General features: G+C 51.2%; 1 protein-coding gene across 1 annotated transcript in view; it reads left to right on the forward strand.

The window, feature by feature from the left end:
* Positions 1-17172, forward strand: part of CDC73 (cell division cycle 73) — a 208475-nt gene that overhangs the window by 31779 nt on the left and 159524 nt on the right. The window lies entirely within an intron of this gene.

Genomic DNA, 17172 nt, shown 5'->3' on the forward strand with positions numbered 1-17172 from the left:
ACGAAAACAAATGCATCCGCCGAGACCGCCGCGCACGCGCGGACTCCATGGAGACGCCGGAGCGCGGCCAGGGAACAACAGGCGGGCGCACGCATGCGCACAAGACTGCGGACACAGTGGATGGATGAATGGGGAGACAAAGATGACACAAAAGAGACACTTGGCAAGGACCACAATTATGGACATACATGATGGCGGAAAAACATGCGGAACAGATAACACAGATAAAAAGACATAACACTACATGTCATAAGGTGAGACATAATCCAGCACAGCCTAAAAAGTGGTAAATGTGCAGGCAGCCGCCAGGTGGAATTTGAAATCAAGTCGCATCTCCAACCAAATCATGGTGTATATCAAACGGACCCATCCACTAATTAGTGTTGTCACAAGGGATATGTTGCATCATATTTAAAAGAAATCTAAGAAAACAGAAAAAAATTTATATACATAATTAAAAACAGAAAGATAAAAAGCCACAAACACCCGATCAGAGTAATGCAATGGAAAGAAAAAATGGTACGTATTACACACATTTTTTTCAGAAAATACGTAAAAAGTCACGAATAAATGAATAAACATTCCATTGCAAAAAGATGACAAAGCAATGAGAGCTAGGTAATACATTCAGAGAAGGGAAGGAAGGGAAATGAAGAGTGGCCTAGAGAAAAGAGGCAAAACTAAGGGCCTCATTGAGGCCCTTAGGAGCGACCGTGTCCAAAGCCACAATCCACTTGGTTTCTCTTTGGGAAAGCATCTTTTTGATGTTACCGCCCCGTATGCCGCAGTGGACCACGTCAATGCCACGTATTTTTAGCACTTTGGGGTCACAATTGTGGTACTTTTTAAAATGGCGGGGTAAAGTTTTTAGTAAAGAAAAATCATCCACAGCCCTGGCCGCGCCAATGTCCCTCACATGCTCCCTCACCCGTATCCGAAATTCTCTTGAAGTCAGTCCTACATAAATGTATGGACAGTTGCAAGTAGCATAGTAGATGACATTTTCAGTACTACATGAAATCCGGTGTTGAATCGTAAAGGAACGTAGAGAATCGGAACTGGTGAAAGAGTTGCTGCGGAGGACATTGGCGCAGGCAAGGCAGTGCCCGCAAGGGAAACAACCTAAAACGGGACCAGTGGAACCAAATGGATTTGACTTTTTGGTGGTATAATGGCTGTGGACAAGAAAATCGCTCAGATTTCTGGCTCTCCTAGCCGTGGCCAAAGGTGTGGAGGAGAGTGACCGAGACAAAACAGGGTCGGTTTTAAGAACCGACCAATGACGAGTCAAGATATCTCGCATCCGATACCACTCAGAGTTGTAGGTGGAAATGAAACGAGGATTTGAGTCAGCAGAAATCTGCTTAGGTTGATGGTGTAAAAGTGAAGTCCTCACGGTGTGTTTTGCCCTTAAGTAGCCCTTTTTTATGCACCGACGACTATATCCCCTGTCCATGAATCGTGATTTTAAATCCTCAGCCTGCACCTCAAAAGAGGCGTCCGATGAGCAGATCCGCCTCATCCGTAGAAATTGACCGGTCGGGATGGCTCTAACCGTAGATCCCATGTGTCCTGAAGAGGCATGAAGGAGTGCATTAACCGATGTTTTCTTGCGAAAGACATCGGTTTGAACACGTTGGTGACCATCAACTTCGAGGACAATATCCAGGAAATCTATACTGGTAGAGCTGAATTTATGAGTAAGACGGATGTTAAATATGTTGGAATTAAGACACTGAACGAACGAGTCGAGCTGCTCCACCGTGCCCTGCCAAAACATCAGGATGTCATCGATGTATCTAATCCAGCACTGCGCATGGGTGGCGGCCTGCACGCCCTCATCACCGAAAACCTGTCTCTCCCAATATCCAAGAAACAGGTTAGCGTACGAGGGCGCACAGGCCGCGCCCATCGCAGTGCCGCGCTTCTGAAGGTAGAAGGAGTCTTTGAATGTAAAATAATTATGTGACAGGGCAAAGTTTAGCAGCTCAAGTACCAGCTCGTTCAGGTCGGGATCCCGGCCGGACATTTCAAGGAAAAAGCGGGCCGCGCGGACGCCATCTTCATGTCGTATACAGGTGTACAGTGATTCTACGTCCATGGTGACAAAAAGTAGATCGGACTCCATTGAGATGCCGTCAACCCTCATGAGCACGTCCGTCGTGTCTTTGGCATAAGACGGGAGTGATTCGACTAGAGGTCTAAGGTAAAAGTCAATGAATCTGCATACAGGTTCACAGAACCCGTCAATGCCAGACACGATCGGGCGGCCAGGAGGGTTAACGGCATCCTTGTGGATCTTAGGGAGGAGATATAGCGTCGGGGCCCTGGGGAACTTCACCATCAGACCATCAAACATTTTTTTTGATATAATGCCCACATCATGGGCTCTAAGGAGAATTTTTTGTAATTTGAGGGAAAAAGAGGTGGTGGGGTTATAATCCAATTTTTGGTACGTGTCCTTATCTCTTAGTTGTTTAAATACTTCCCTCTCATATTGAACAGTGGGCCAGATCACAATGTTGCCCCCTTTGTCAGCCGCCTTGAAAATGACATCATCAAGTTGTTGTAATTCAATCAGAGCCTGTCTCTGTTTCATTGTAAGGTTGTCTGAAAAACGTCGTGTCGAGATTTTCTTGAAGTCTTCCATGACAAGCTTAGTAAAGATCTCTACAGCAGGGCAGACTGACAAAGGGGGGAACCTTGATGACCTGGGATGGAGAAAAGTAGGAGACGTACCTGGATTATTAGTTTGTTCTGCAAGTAGGTCCTCTAGCGCCGCAAGAGCTTCTTGTTCAAGGTCACTCATGGTATCCAAACCACCAGATTTTTTATTATGAAGCTTCTTCAAAATGAGTTTTCTTGAAAAAAGATACAAATCTTTCAGAGCTGTAAAATAATGAAAATTATTGGTAGGAGAAAAAGACAGACCCAGAGATAAGACCTCGATCTGTGTCTCCGAGAGTAGATGGTTTGATAGATTAATTACCTGAAGTTTATTTTTATTTTTGGCATCCTGAGGTTTACCAAAACCAGGTTTAGGGGGTCCAGATTTTTTCGGGCCACTCCTGGTAGTAATACCAATAGAATCTTCATTGAGGTAAGAACTCTCAGAAGTCACAGATCGACCATCATCCATGGAGCTGCCTGATCTCAAAGAAGCCGATCTGGAGCGTGTTTTGAAACTTGAGCGAGATTGTGAACGTGCTCTCGCGGCGCCAGCCCTCCACCTGTAGACTCGATTATTAGCTTTATCGGCCAGATCTCTTTGGAATTTTTTAGATTTGTACTCAACCACCTCTCTTTCACATTTTTGGGATTCAAGATCCATCTCCTCGTTAAATTTCTGCAGCGCATCCTCTGATGATTTAGACTTAATAATGGAGAGAAGGCTCTCCATCTCGGTCTCAATCTCCAAAAGAGTGGAACTATTGTGGTCACGCAGGAGGGTCAGGAATCCAGTAGAACAATTATGTGCAAATTCCTCCCACTTCGTCTTGAAGTTTGGATCCTCTATGTCGAACGAGGGAAAAATCTGGACGCGTAGGCCACGTGGTACCAGCCCTCTCTGAATGTATTTATCAAAAAAAGCACGATTAAGTAAAGTGCGGATGCGTTTTTTAAGTAAAACCTTGAATTTAAAGGTAGCATCACGTGCATCACTAGTAGAAACGCTCTCAGGAAGTCCGCACCCATCCTCTTTAAGGACATTATTAACATGTGTGAGCCACACGGAATCACGGGCTCTGAAATCCATATTGGAAGGAACTGTGAAGAACACAGAAACAAATATGAGAAATATACATTCCATAGGGAAAATACAATTAGATAAACCTGGTGGGCAAGCCAGCTCAGGTTTTCAGCAGCTCAAAATACATGGAAAAAAGGAGAACCAGAGCAAAAAGCTGAAAAAAATTCCAAAATTAATTTTTTGTTTTATATTCAAGGTGCACAGTGCAATACATGAAACATTGATGTACAATAAAAAGAGGGGGTGAGGAGCATCAGTACAAGACAAGTAAACATTAGCCGGGTGTGGACTAACAGGCAAAATAATGTTCAAAGATGGTAAAAACCCCTGATTGCCTACAATGAATGAAGAGGATCAATATGCTATATAAAAGCACTTGAGTGCGGTTAACCTGGGAGAATGAAAACCCAGAGGACCAAACCTGTTGGTGGTCAAATGTGGTTTGGCAAAGAAATGATTGACAGTCAGGAGACAACCCAATGTGGGAAAAGTTAAATCAAACGTGAATAGCACAAGATCCCAAATGGGAAGAGATGTGCTCCTGACTGAACAATCAAAAAAAAAAACCTAAGCCAAAGAGGTACCACAGTAAAAAGGTGTAATCAGACAGTTAGACAGACCCCCTAGGTTTGTTGAAACAAGGGGGGAGTCGGATAAAAACCAAAAACTCAAAGGCAGATTTTTATGTTAAATGAGGGTCATTAGTAGGGAGTATGGCTTACACACAGGAAAAAAATTCCAGAATGCAAAGTAGGTACAATAGTAGTAAATTACGTAATGTAAATATAGATCCCTACAGAGCAAAGGTACTCCCGACTGGATGGCCAAAAATAGGCCAGTAACTACCTAGAGTTAGTGGGGGGTTAGAGACAAGGCAGGTTAACTCAGTGGCAAAAAAGGGGGGGGGGGGTATTGTTAAGGCCAAGTGCCCTGTGGAGAGGAACATGGATTACCTGAGACCAATGGCAGGAGGCCCGACGTACGTTTCGCGGCTATCAGCGCATCGCTTGCCGCTTCATCATGGGGGAAAGTGAGAAGTGATGCACACATCCGGTGGAGTGACCCTGAGCTAACATCAGTAGCCCAAGTCACTGCAGGGGATGCTGAGCGCTGCCATCAGGAGGTTAGATGAGACCATTACCTGCTGTGATGATCTCCTGCAGTCCTGCCATCAGCGCTGTCAGTGCCTTCGATGCCCGCCGCGTTCCCAACAGTATGGCGAGAGCCCGTGACGTTACCGCTAGTGACAGTCTCGGGCCACGGGCATAGACTGCAGTGACAGCGGTGACGTCAGGAGGCAGGAGATCGTCACAGCAGGTAATCTCATCTAACCTCCTGACAGCTGCGCTCGTCATCCCCGCAGCTGCACGCACTGCTGTGTGTCAGTGTCTGCCTGCTCTGCAGGGTGACAAGCTGCTGATATTGCGGGCTGACACTGACACTGCTGTGCTGGCAGCGGCACGGCTGGAGCGGGATACAGACTGCACGGGCACTCGCCGGAGGTCACACGGAAGTGCTTCTGTGCGGCGTCCAGGTAGTGTGATCTGCGTGTTTACTCTGCTCCGCTTCCTCTTCTGTCATAATGACATCACTACCTGCAAAACCGCACGCAGTGATGAGCATTACTGCAGGTAAATCGCGGCTATACCGGGGGTATACCGCACATCATTTGCTACCTGCGGTATACCCCCGGTATTTCGCGATTGCATTACAGTGAATGGAGTGAAATACCGGGGGTATTCCGCAGGTACCTGCGGAAAAGAAGTGACATGCACATTTTCTAGAGAAATTCTTCAGAAAGAATTTTCTTGAGAAAAAAACGCAGTGTGCGCACAGCTATTTTTTTTTCCCCATAGGTTTTGCTGGGAAATGTCTGCAGAAAGATCACAAGCATTTCTCAAGAAATTTACGCAGCAAAACCGCGGGTAAAAACGCAGTGTGCGCACAGGGCCTAAGAGGTTGGGCACCTAGGGCGTTGGGACTAGTTGGCACCCAATGTGCCCCCTTGACCGATTTTTGTACAAAAATAGATTGAACCAAACCTCGACGTTGCACTAAAGTCCTTCATATTCTCAGGGTTGCCCCAAGCGCACGTCTTTGCAGAGCTCTGATGAGCTGGCCATGCCTGTGCACATCCCTCTCTATGGATCCCATCCCATCCTATAGTCTGGTCGATAATGTGGCTTTCTGATGTAGACCCTTGCACACTTTTTGCAGATGGTGTCAAATCAGACCCATATTTATTTATTTTTTCTTTGTCGCTCCATTGGGAGACCCAGACAATCGGGTGTATAGGCTATGCCTCCGGAGGCCGCACAAAGTATTACACTAAAAGTGTAAAGCCCCTCCCCTTCTGCCTATACACCCCCCGTGCTCCCACGGGCTCCTCAGTTTTTTGCTTTGTGCGAAGGAGGTCAGACACGCACGCACAGCTCCACAGATTGGTCAGCAGCAGCTGCTGACCATGTCGGATGGAAGAAAAGTGGGCCCATATAGAGCCCCCAGCATGCTCCCTTCTCACCCCACTCTTGTCGGTGGTGTTGTAAGGTTGAGGTATCCATTGCGGGTACGGAGGCTGGAGCCCACATGCTGTTTTTCCTTCCCCATCCCCCTTAGGGCTCTGGTGGAAGTGGGATCCTATCGGTCTCCAGGCACTGAGACCGCGCTTCATCCACAACTCCTGTGGAGCCTGCTGGATAGGAGCCAGGTATCGTTCAGGGACATGGCCCTGCTACTTGGAGGTACTCTGTATCCCGGTGGGGACCGCGCACAGCAACACTCCAGCTTTGCTGGGTGTGCTAGTGCACCGGGGACCACGGCGCTGACCGGGTTAATATGTGCCATTACACACTCAGCATTGCTGAGTGTGTTTATGTATAGGGACTGCCGCACTGACCGCCGCGGCCATGGAAACACTGCGGCGCGGCTGGGACTTGTAGTGCGCCGGGGACTTTCACGCCGGCCGCGCTTTTACGGCGGCCGCGTTTATTACTAGAGTCCCCGGCTTTTTGCGGCCTAGTTTCCTTTCCTCCCGCCCACAGCCCTGACAGGCAGGGGAAGGGCGGGACGCTGCACAGAACGAGCAGCACTGAGGGCTGGAGCATGCTTTGCATACGCCACCCCCCTCACTGTGCACAGTGCGGGCACCAGTTCCCGCACTTTCTGGGTCACGCCCACGGCTCCCTCTCCTCAGGACGCCGGCAGCCATTCCTGTCAGCTCCTCGGACGCAGCAGAGGGGGACAAAGTCTGGGAGACCCAGGCAGGGACTCTGGTGGCCTCACAACCGCTTTAGGCGGGTGGTAAGCAGCACCTGTGGTGCTAGCCCCATTGTGCAGTAGTGTAACATTATATGTTTATGGTATATATGTTTTACACTGTATGGTGCACAGTTGATTTCTGGCTATATACCCTATTGTGTTACTCAGGGAAGATAATAGCATGGCACCCACGAAAGGCAGGGGTGCCAAAACACAGGCTTATTATGTTGCCTGCGCCGCATGTACGACCCCGCTACCGGCAGGTTCCACTGACCCTCATTGTGTGCACTGTTCGGCCCCTGTGGCACTTACTCAGCCGGAGCCTCTGCTAAGAGGGGCCCAGGGGGAGCCACCTGCTAACACTGTTCAGGTGACGGGGACGGAGTTTGCAAAACTCTCTGAGACTATGGCTAAGATACTAGAAGCCTTGCAGTCCAGGCCGGTATCTCAGCACAGGGACTCTGTTGAATCTTTGTTCCCTGGCCCACCTCAGCTGGACCAACAATGTCCTCCCGGGGTATCTCATGGATCCCAGGCTGAGGGTTCTGACACAGACCCCAGCCCCAGACCGACTAAGCGAGCTCGCTTAGATTTTCCCTCGACATCATCATATTGTGCAGGGTCTCAGAGGGGGGAATCTCTGGTTGATGATGCGGAGACAGCTGATCAGGATTCTGATCCTGAGGCCGCTCTCAATCTTGATACTCCGGACGGGGACGCCATAGTGAACGACCTTATTGCGTCCATCAATCGTATGTTGGATATTTCTCCCTCAGCTCCTCCGGTGGAGGAGTCAGCTTCTCAGCAGGAGAAATTCCGTTTCAGGTTTCCCAAGCGTACACCGAGTATGTTTCTGGACCACTCTGATTTCAGAGAGGCAGTCCAGAATCACCATGCTTGTCCAGATAAGCGTTTTTCTAAGCGCCTTAAGGATACACATTATCCTTTTCCCCCTGACGTGGTCAAAAGTTGGGCTCAGTGTCCCAAAGTGGATCCTCCAATCTCCAGACTGGCAGCTAGATCCATACTTGCAGTGGAAGATGGGGCTTCACTCAAAGATGCCACTGACAGGCAGATGGAGCTCTGGTTGAAATCCATCTATGAAGCTATTGGCGCTTCTTTTGCCCCAGCGTTCGCAGCCGTATGGGCGCTACAAGCTATCTCAGCAGGTCAAGCGCAAATTGACGCAGCCACACGCACGTCCGCGCCACAGGTGGCGTCCATAACCACTCAGACGTCGGCATTTGCGTCTTACGCTATTAATGCTGTCCTGGACTCTGCGAGCCGTACGGCGGTTGCAGCCGCCAGTTCGGTGGTACTCCGCAGGGCCTTGTGGCTACGGGAATGGAAGGCAGATTCTGTTTCCAAAAAGCGCTTAACCAGTTTGCCAATTTCTGGCGACCGATTGTTTGGCGAGCGTTTGGATGAAATCATCAAACAATCCAAGGGAAAGGATACATCCTTACCCCAGCCCAAACCGAACATACCCCAACAGAGGAAGGGGCAGTCGAGGTTTCGGTCCTTTCGGGGCGCGGGCAGGTCCCAATTCTCCTCGTCCAAAAGGCCTCAGAAAGATCAAAGGAACTCTGACGCATGGCGGTCTAAGTCACGTCCTAAAAAGGCCACCGGAGGTGCCGCTACCAAAGCGGCTTCCTCATGACTTTCGGCCTCCTCACTCCGCATCTTCGGTCGGTGGCAGGCTCTCCAGCTTTTGCGACGCCTGGCTGCCACGGGTAAAAGACCGTTGGGTGAGAGACATTCTGTCTCACGGTTACAAGATAGAGTTCACCTCTCGTCCCCCGACTCGATTCTTCAGGTCATCCCCGCCTCCCGAGCGAGCCGAGGCTCTTCTGCAGGCGCTGGGCACTCTGAAGGCAGAAGGAGTGGTGGTCCCTGTTCCTCTTCAGCAACAGGGCCACGGTTTTTACTCCAACTTGTTTGTGGTCCCAAAGAAGGACGGGTCTTTCCGTCCTGTCCTGGACCTGAAACTTCTCAACAAACACGTAAAGACCAGGCGGTTCCGGATGGAATCCCTCCGCTCCGTCATCGCCTCAATGTCCCAAGGAGATCTCCTTGCATCGATCGATATCAAAGATGCTTATCTCCACGTACCGATTGCTCCAGAGCACCAGCGCTTCTTGCGCTTCGCCATAGAAAACGAACACCTGCAATTCGTGGCACTGCCGTTTGGCCTGGCAACAGCCCCACGGGTTTTCACCAAGGTTATGGCTACTGTAGTAGCGGTCCTCCACTCTCAGGGTCACTCGGTGATCCCTTACTTGGACGATCTCCTGATCAAGGCACCCTCTCAAGAGGCATGCCAACACAGCCTCGACGCTACCCTGGAGACTCTCCAGAGTTTCGGGTGGATCATCAATTTTCCAAAGTCAAATCTGACACCGGCCCAATCGCTCACATTCCTTGGCATGGAGTTTCATACCCTCTCAGCGATAGTGAAGCTTCCGCTGATCAAGCAGCGGTCACTACAGACAGGGGTACAATCTCTCCTTCAAGGCCAGTCACACCCCTTGAGGCGCCTCATGCACTTCCTGGGGAAGATGGTGGCAGCAATGGAGGCAGTTCCTTTCGCGCAGTTTCACCTGCGTCCTCTTCAATGGGACATCCTACGCAAATGGGACAGGAAGCCGACGTCCCTCGACAGGAACGTCTCCCTCTCTCAGGCGACCAAAGCTTCCCTTCGGTGGTGGCTTCTTCCCACTTCATTATCGACGAGGAAATCCTTCCTACCCCCATCCTGGGAGGTGGTCACGACGGACGCGAGTCTGTCAGGGTGGGGAGCGGTTTTTCTCCACCACAGGGCTCAGGGTACCTGGACTCAGCCAGAGTCCTCGCTTCAGATCAATGTTCTGGAAATACGGGCAGTGTATCTTGCCCTGAAAGCGTTCCAGCAGTGGCTGGAAGGCAAGCAGATCAGAATTCAGTCGGACAATTCCACGGCGGTGGCATACATCAACCACCAAGGCGGCACACGCAGTCGGCAAGCCTTCCAGGAAGTCCGGCGGATTTTGATGTGGGTGGAAGCCACGGCCTCCACCATCTCTGCAGTTCACATTCCAGGCGTGGAAAACTGGGAAGCAGATTATCTCAGTCGCCAGGGCATGGACGCAGGGGAATGGTCCCTTCACCCGGACGTGTTTCAGGAGATCTGTTGCCGCTGGGGGGTGCCGGACGTCGACCTCATGGCGTCCCGGCACAACAACAAGGTACCGACGTTCATGGCACGGTCTCAAGATCCCAGAGCTCTGGCGGCAGACGCCTTAGTTCAGGATTGGTCGCAGTTTCAGCTCCCTTATGTGTTTCCTCCGCTGGCACTGTTGCCCAGAGTGTTACGCAAGATCAGGGCCGACTGCCGCCGCGTCATCCTCATCGCTCCAGACTGGCCGAGGTGGTCGTGGTACCCGGATCTGTGGCATCTCACGGTCGGCCAACCGTGGGCACTACCAGACCGACCAGACTTGCTATCTCAAGGGCCGTTTTTCCATCTGAATTCTGCGGCCCTCAACCTGACTGTGTGGCCATTGAGTCCTGGATCCTAGCGTCTTCAGGGTTATCTCAAGACGTCATTGCCACTATGAGACAGGCTAGGAAACCAACGTCCGCCAAGATCTACCACAGGACGTGGAAAATTTTCCTGTCGTGGTGCTCTGCTCAGGGTTTTTCTCCCTGGCCTTTTGCCTTGCCCACTTTTCTGTCCTTCCTTCAATCTGGACTGGAAAAAGGTTTGTCGCTCGGCTCCCTTAAGGGACAAGTCTCAGCACTCTGTGTTTTTCCAGAAGCGCCTAGCCAGACTTCCACAGGTACGCACGTTCCTGCAGGGGGTTTGTCACATCGTTCCTCCTTACAAGCGGCCGTTAGAACCCTGGGATCTGAACAGGGTGCTGATGGTTCTTCAGAAACCACCATTCGAGCCAATGAGAGATATTTCTCTCTCACGCCTTTTGCAGAAAGTGGTTTTTCTAGTAGCAGTCACTTCACTTCGGAGAGTGTCTGAGCTAGCAGCGCTGTCATGCAAAGCCCCTTTCCTGGTTTTTCACCAGGACAAGGTGGTTCTGCGTCCGGTTCCGGAATTTCTCCCTAAGGTGGTATCCCCCTTTCATCTCAATCAGGATATCTCCTTACCTTCTTTTTGTCCTCATCCAGTTCACCAATGTGAAAAGGATTTGCACTTGTTAGATCTGGTGAGAGCACTCAGACTCTACATTTCTCGTACGGCGCCCCTGCGCCGCTCGGATGCACTCTTTGTCCTTGTCGCTGGCCAGCGTAAAGGGTCACAGGCTTCCAAATCAACCTTGGCTCGGTGGATCAAGGAGCCAATTCTCGAAGCCTACCGTTCGGCTGGGCTTCCGGTTCCCTCAGGGCTGAAGGCACATTCTACCAGAGCCGTGGGCGCGTCCTGGGCTTTGAGGCACCAGGCTACGGCTCAGCAGGTGTGTCAGGCGGCTACCTGGTCGAGCCTGCACACTTTCACGAAACGCTATCAGGTGCATACCTATGCTTCGGCGGATGCCAGCCTAGGTAGACGAGTCCTTCAGGCGGCGGTTGCCCACCTGTAGGAAGAGGCCGTTTTACGGCTCTCTTACGAGGTATTATTTTACCCACCCAGGGACTGCTTTTGGACGTCCCAATTGTCTGGGTCTCCCAATGGAGCGACAAAGAAGAAGGGAATTTTGTTTACTTACCGTAAATTCCTTTTCTTCTAGCTCCAATTGGGAGACCCAGCGCCCGCCCCTGTTTTTTTGTGTACACATGTTGTTCATGTTGAATGGTTTCAGTTCTCCGATATTCCTTCGGATTGAAGTTACTTTAAACCAGTTTATAATTCTTTTTCCTCCTTCTTGCTTTTGCACCAAAACTGAGGAGCCCGTGGGAGCACGGGGGGTGTATAGGCAGAAGGGGAGGGGCTTAACACTTTTAAGTGTAATACTTTGTGCGGCCTCCGGAGGCATAGCCTATACACCCAATTGTCTGGGTCTCCCAATTGGAGCTAGAAGAAAAGGAATTTACGGTAATTAAACAAAATTCCCTTCTCCTTCTTTCAAATACCCCATTAGAAGACAGTCATAGAAGGCATTGTAGTATTACTTTTTGTAACCACCAGGTATAAATCTATAAGCGCAGGCCCTGATGCTGCACTGACTGTGCTAGCATTTGATGAGCCACTGATCATGGTCACTGTCGCCTTCTACCTGTGGCTCCTCCATGGCTGTGCATGGCATGTGGAGGAAGCCCCACACCTCTCCAGTGCTTCTGTGGAAGTGGCAGGTGCGGAATGGGCAAGGCCTAGACGTTACTAGCATGTCTTGAAGCCATTACATCCTTTATGGACGCTGCCCTCTTGCCGGTTCGCTCTTAAGATTCTTCCCCAGTGCCGCTGGGGTCCCTTTTTTGTGCTTTCATCTAGGGCAGGGTTCCCCAACTCCAGTCCTCAAGGCCCACCAACAGTGCATGTTTTCAGGATTTCCTTAGCATTGCACTGCTGTTGCAACCAGCACCTGGGCAGGTAATTACATTAACACCTGTGCAATACTAAGGAAATCCCAAAAACCTGCACTGTTGGTGTGCCTGAGGACTGGAGTTGGGGACCTCTGATCTAGGGAACATAGCGGACTGATCCAGAGAGGGATTATTTTGTAGAGAGAGGTGTGCGAGACTGGTCTCAAAAACAGGATAGTCTGGTTTGTGCGGAAGCTGTACACACGTGTGCTCACGTCACCAGTCAGGCTCTGCACCCCGGGCACATAACGTTACACTGAAATCTGGAGTGTGTTGAAAGTCTTTCACCTTTTCATGTAACTGTGTGTCTTAGGAGTTTTAGCAGCAAGCATGGCAAGTTGACATCCCGAACTTAACCCTTTCCATGCAGCTTGTGTAAGGGAGGTAAAAAATGTGACGAAAACTTGCATATTCTACACACAAAAATGCAACATCTGAACATTCCCTTAGATAAACTGTTAATCTTAGCTGCTTTAAAAGAAGTTTGTTACCTGATCTTAAGGCCCCGTCACACTAAGCAACATCGCTAGCAACATCACTGCTAACGAACAACTTTTGCGACGTTGCTAGCGATGTTGCTGTGTGTGACATCCAGCAACAACCTGGCCCCTGCTGTGAGGTCGTTGGTTGTTGCTGAATGTCCTGGGCCATTTTTTAGTTGTTGCTGTCCCACTGTGAAGCACACATCGCTGTGTGTGACAGCGAGACAGCAACAACTAAATGTGCAGGCAGCAGGAGCCGGCTTCTGCGGAGGCTGGTTACCACAGTAAACATCGGGTAACCAAGAAGCCCTGTCCTTGGTTACCCGATATTTACCTTTACCAGCCTCCGCCGCTCTCACTGTCAGTGCCGGCTCCTGCTCTGTGCACATGTAGCTGCAGGACACATCGGGTTAATTAACCCGATGTGTGCTGTAGCTAGGAGAGCAGGGAGCCAGCGCTCAGTGTGCGCTGCTCCCTGCTCTCTGCACGTGTAGCTGCGTGCACTGGTAACCAAGGTAAATATTGGGTTGGTTACCCGATATTTACCTTAGTTACCAAGCGCAGCATCTTCCACGCGGCGCTGGGGGCTGGTCACTGGTTGCTGGTGAGCTCACCAGCAACTCGTGTAGCGACGCTCCAGCGATCCCTGCCAGGTCAGGTTGCTGGTGGGATCGCTGGAGCGTCGCAGTGTGACATCTCACCAGCAACCTCCTAGCAACTTACCAGCGATCCCTATCGTTGTTGGGATCGCTGGTAAGTTGCTTAGTGTGACTGGACCTTTAGAGCAGCATAGTATAAAGATAAAGGCTGTGCTCTCAGCAATGTGTTACTGATTACTGGACTACTTACAATAGGATTGATTGAAGCAAGAAATTCTCATTAGAGGACTAGTAAGGCTAGGTTCACACACTGCGTTTTTTTGACGCTGCGTTTTTGTGCGTTTTTTGCGGCAAAAAACGCACAAACACACCCGCGTCAAAAAAAGCGGTGATAAACGCACACTTTTTTGACGCGATTTGGTGCGTTTTTGCTGCATTTTTGCTCACTGCATCTTTATGCGTTTTTTATAAGTGAACAAAAAAAAAGTCTGTCATTTCCTTCTTCAATATGTTCTTCATTCTCCACTAGTGTATGCAGGAGAGCAGACAGCTGCAGAACTACAAGGCTCAGCATACTCCATCCAATAGTGTATGCAGGAGAGCAGACAGCAGCTGCAGAACTACAAGGCTCAGCATGCTCCATCCAGGACTGTATGCTGGAGGTAGAGTCAGGGGGAGCAGACCTACAAGGCTCAGTATCCTCCATCCAATAGTGTATGCAGGAGAGCAGACAGCAGCTGTTGAACTACAAGGCTCAGCATCCTCCTTCCAGGACTGTGTGCAGGATTTCTTTGCCCCCCCCAAACAAAAAAAATGACGTGGGCTTTGCCATATTTTTGTATGCTGGCCGGGTACAGCAGGCAGGTACGGGCTGCCCCCAACCCCCAGCTGCCTATTTGTACCCAGCTGGGAACCAAAAATATAGAGAAGCCCTTTTTTTGTAATTATTTCATGAATTTCATGAAATAATTAATTAAAAAAAAAAATAAAAAAATGACATGAGCGTCGCCTAATTTTCTTTGTCGCTCCATTGGGAGACCCAGACAATTCGGGTGTATAGCTTCTGCCTCCGGGGGCCACACAAAGTATTACACTTTAAAAAGTGTAACCCCTCCCCTCTGCCTATACACCCTCCCGTGGACCACGGGCTCCTCAGTTGTTTTATGCTTTGTGTGGAAGGAGGCACACATCCACTCATGCATTCTCATACTTAGTTATGTCGGTTGGAAGAAAAGAGGGCCCCCACGGGGCCCCCGGCATGTTCCCTTCTCACCCCAATATGTCGGCGGTGTTGTTAAGGTTGAGGTACCCATTGCGGGTACGGAGGCTGGAGCCACATGCCGTCTCCTTCACCATCTCTTATGCGGCTCTGGGAGAAGTGGGATCCAGAGCGGTCATCCATTTGCTGGGACCGTGCTCCATCCGCAGCCCCTGGTGGAACCTGCCGGACCGGAGCCTCTTCAACCTCAGGGACCGGGCCCTGCAACTTAAAGGTACTCTGTGTCCCCATAGGGGACTGTGCAGGGAGCGCACCTTCTTCCCGGAAGCCGCGATTGAGGGGGACGGTGGACTTCCGCGCCGACCGTGCCTGCTTGTCGGGCGCGGCCTCAAATTTAGTCCCCGGCTTCACCGCGGCCTAGTTGCGAAAATCCCGCCCCCGGGCCTGCCTGTCAGGGGTAAGGGCGGGATTACCGACATGACGTCGGATGTGAGGGCTGGAGCATCCTGCATGTCTTCCTCTCCCCTCACTGACCACTGTGGGGACCCCAGATTCCCGCTCTTTGCTGGCGCCGCCCTCGGCCCCACTCCTCCCCTGAGAGCTCCGGCGGCCATTTTCTGGCATTCTGCCGGTGGATGCTTCTCAGTGAAGCAGCTCTGCAGCTCCGGGGGATCCACGACAGGGAATCTGGAGGACACACTCCGCTCGTTAGCGGTCGGTAAGCCACACCGGTCACCCGGTGCTGATCCCCCTAGGGTGCCGGAATAGATATATATATCTGTTCGGTCAGGCTGTATACCCTTTTCCCATATACCCTCAGTGGTCAGTCTCCTAGGAGACAACAGCATGTCGTCCACAAGGAGCAAAGCTACTAAGGCACAGGTTTTTTTCGCGGCCTGCACCTCTTGTGTGGCTATGTTACCTGCGGGTTCCACCTACCCTCACTGTGAGCAATGCTCGACTCCTGCCTCGCTTGCTCAGCCGGAGCCTCGGGCACTGGTGGGCCCCTCTGCTCATGTAGACCCCCCTGCTCCCCCTGAGCAGGCTGCATGGACAGAGTCACCGGTGTTGGCCTCTTTTGCTGAGAAACTCTGTCACTTTCCCAATCCATTGCACTGTCTATGGACAAATGGTCTTCTAAACTCCTTGAGGCATTGCAGTCCAGACCGGACCTTCCACAGGCCCCGGCCCCTGTTAGCTTGTCTCCTCCAGGCCCCTCTCTGTCCGCGCCGCAGCGCGCTCCCAGGTTTGCCCCTTGGTCTCAGGCGGAGGACTCCTGCCCGGACCGCAGTCCCAGACCGGCTAAGCGGTCTCGCTGGGACTCTTCCCCGACTTCCTCACGCTGCTCGGATACGTTTTTTGATCACTCTAACTTCAGGGATGCTGTCCAGAAGCCCAGATCGGTCCCGGACAAGCGCTTTGCTAAACGTCACACTGACACGCGTTACCCCTTTCCATCTGAAGTCGTTAAGGGTTGGGCTCACTCTCCCAAGGTGGATCCTCCAGTCTCCAGATTGGCTGCTAGGTCCGTTGTGTCTGTTGCAGATGGCTCATCCCTGAAGGATGCCACTGACAGATAGAGCTCTTGGTGAAGTCCATCTATGAGGCCACGGGCGCGTCTTTCGCCCCAGCCTTTGCAGCCGTGTGGGCTCTCCAAGCAATCTCGGCTTGTCTGACTGAGATTAATGCTGTCACACGGAATTCTGCTCCGCATGTTTCGTCTTTGACCTCTCAGGCATCAGCCTTTTCGTCCTACGCCATGAGCGCCGTCCTGGACTCCACTAGCCGTACGGCTGTAGCATCTGCTAACTCCGTGGCAGTCCGCAGGGCCATGTGGCTGCGCGAATGGAAAGCAGACTCGGCTTCCAAGAGGTTCTTAACTGGTTTGCCTTTTTCTGGCGACCGTTTGTTTGGCGAACGATTGGATGAGATTATTAAGGAATCCAAGGGAAAGGACTCTTCCTTACCCCAATCCAAACCTAAGAGACCTCAGCAGAGAAAAATCCAATCGAGGTTTCGGTCCTTTCGTCCCTCCGCCAAGCCCCAATCCTCTTCGTCCAACAGGCCGGAGAAAGGCCAGAGGAACTCCTATTCGTGGCGGTTCAAGTCACGCCCCCAAAAGGCCGCAGGAGGCACTGCCTCCAAGACGGCCTCTTCATGACTCTCGGCCTCCCCTAGCCGCATCCTCAGTCGGTGGCAGGCTCTCCCGCTTTGGCGACGCCTGGTGGCCACATGTTCAAGACCGATGGGTGAGAGACATTCTGTCTCATGGTTACAGGATAGAGTTCAGCTCTCGTCCTGCGGTTCGTTACTTCAGAACCTCTCCGCCCCCCGCTCAGGCCGACGCAC

This window comes from Anomaloglossus baeobatrachus, chromosome 8, assembly GCF_048569485.1.
Source record: "Anomaloglossus baeobatrachus isolate aAnoBae1 chromosome 8, aAnoBae1.hap1, whole genome shotgun sequence".
Lineage (NCBI taxonomy): Eukaryota > Metazoa > Chordata > Amphibia > Anura > Aromobatidae > Anomaloglossus > Anomaloglossus baeobatrachus.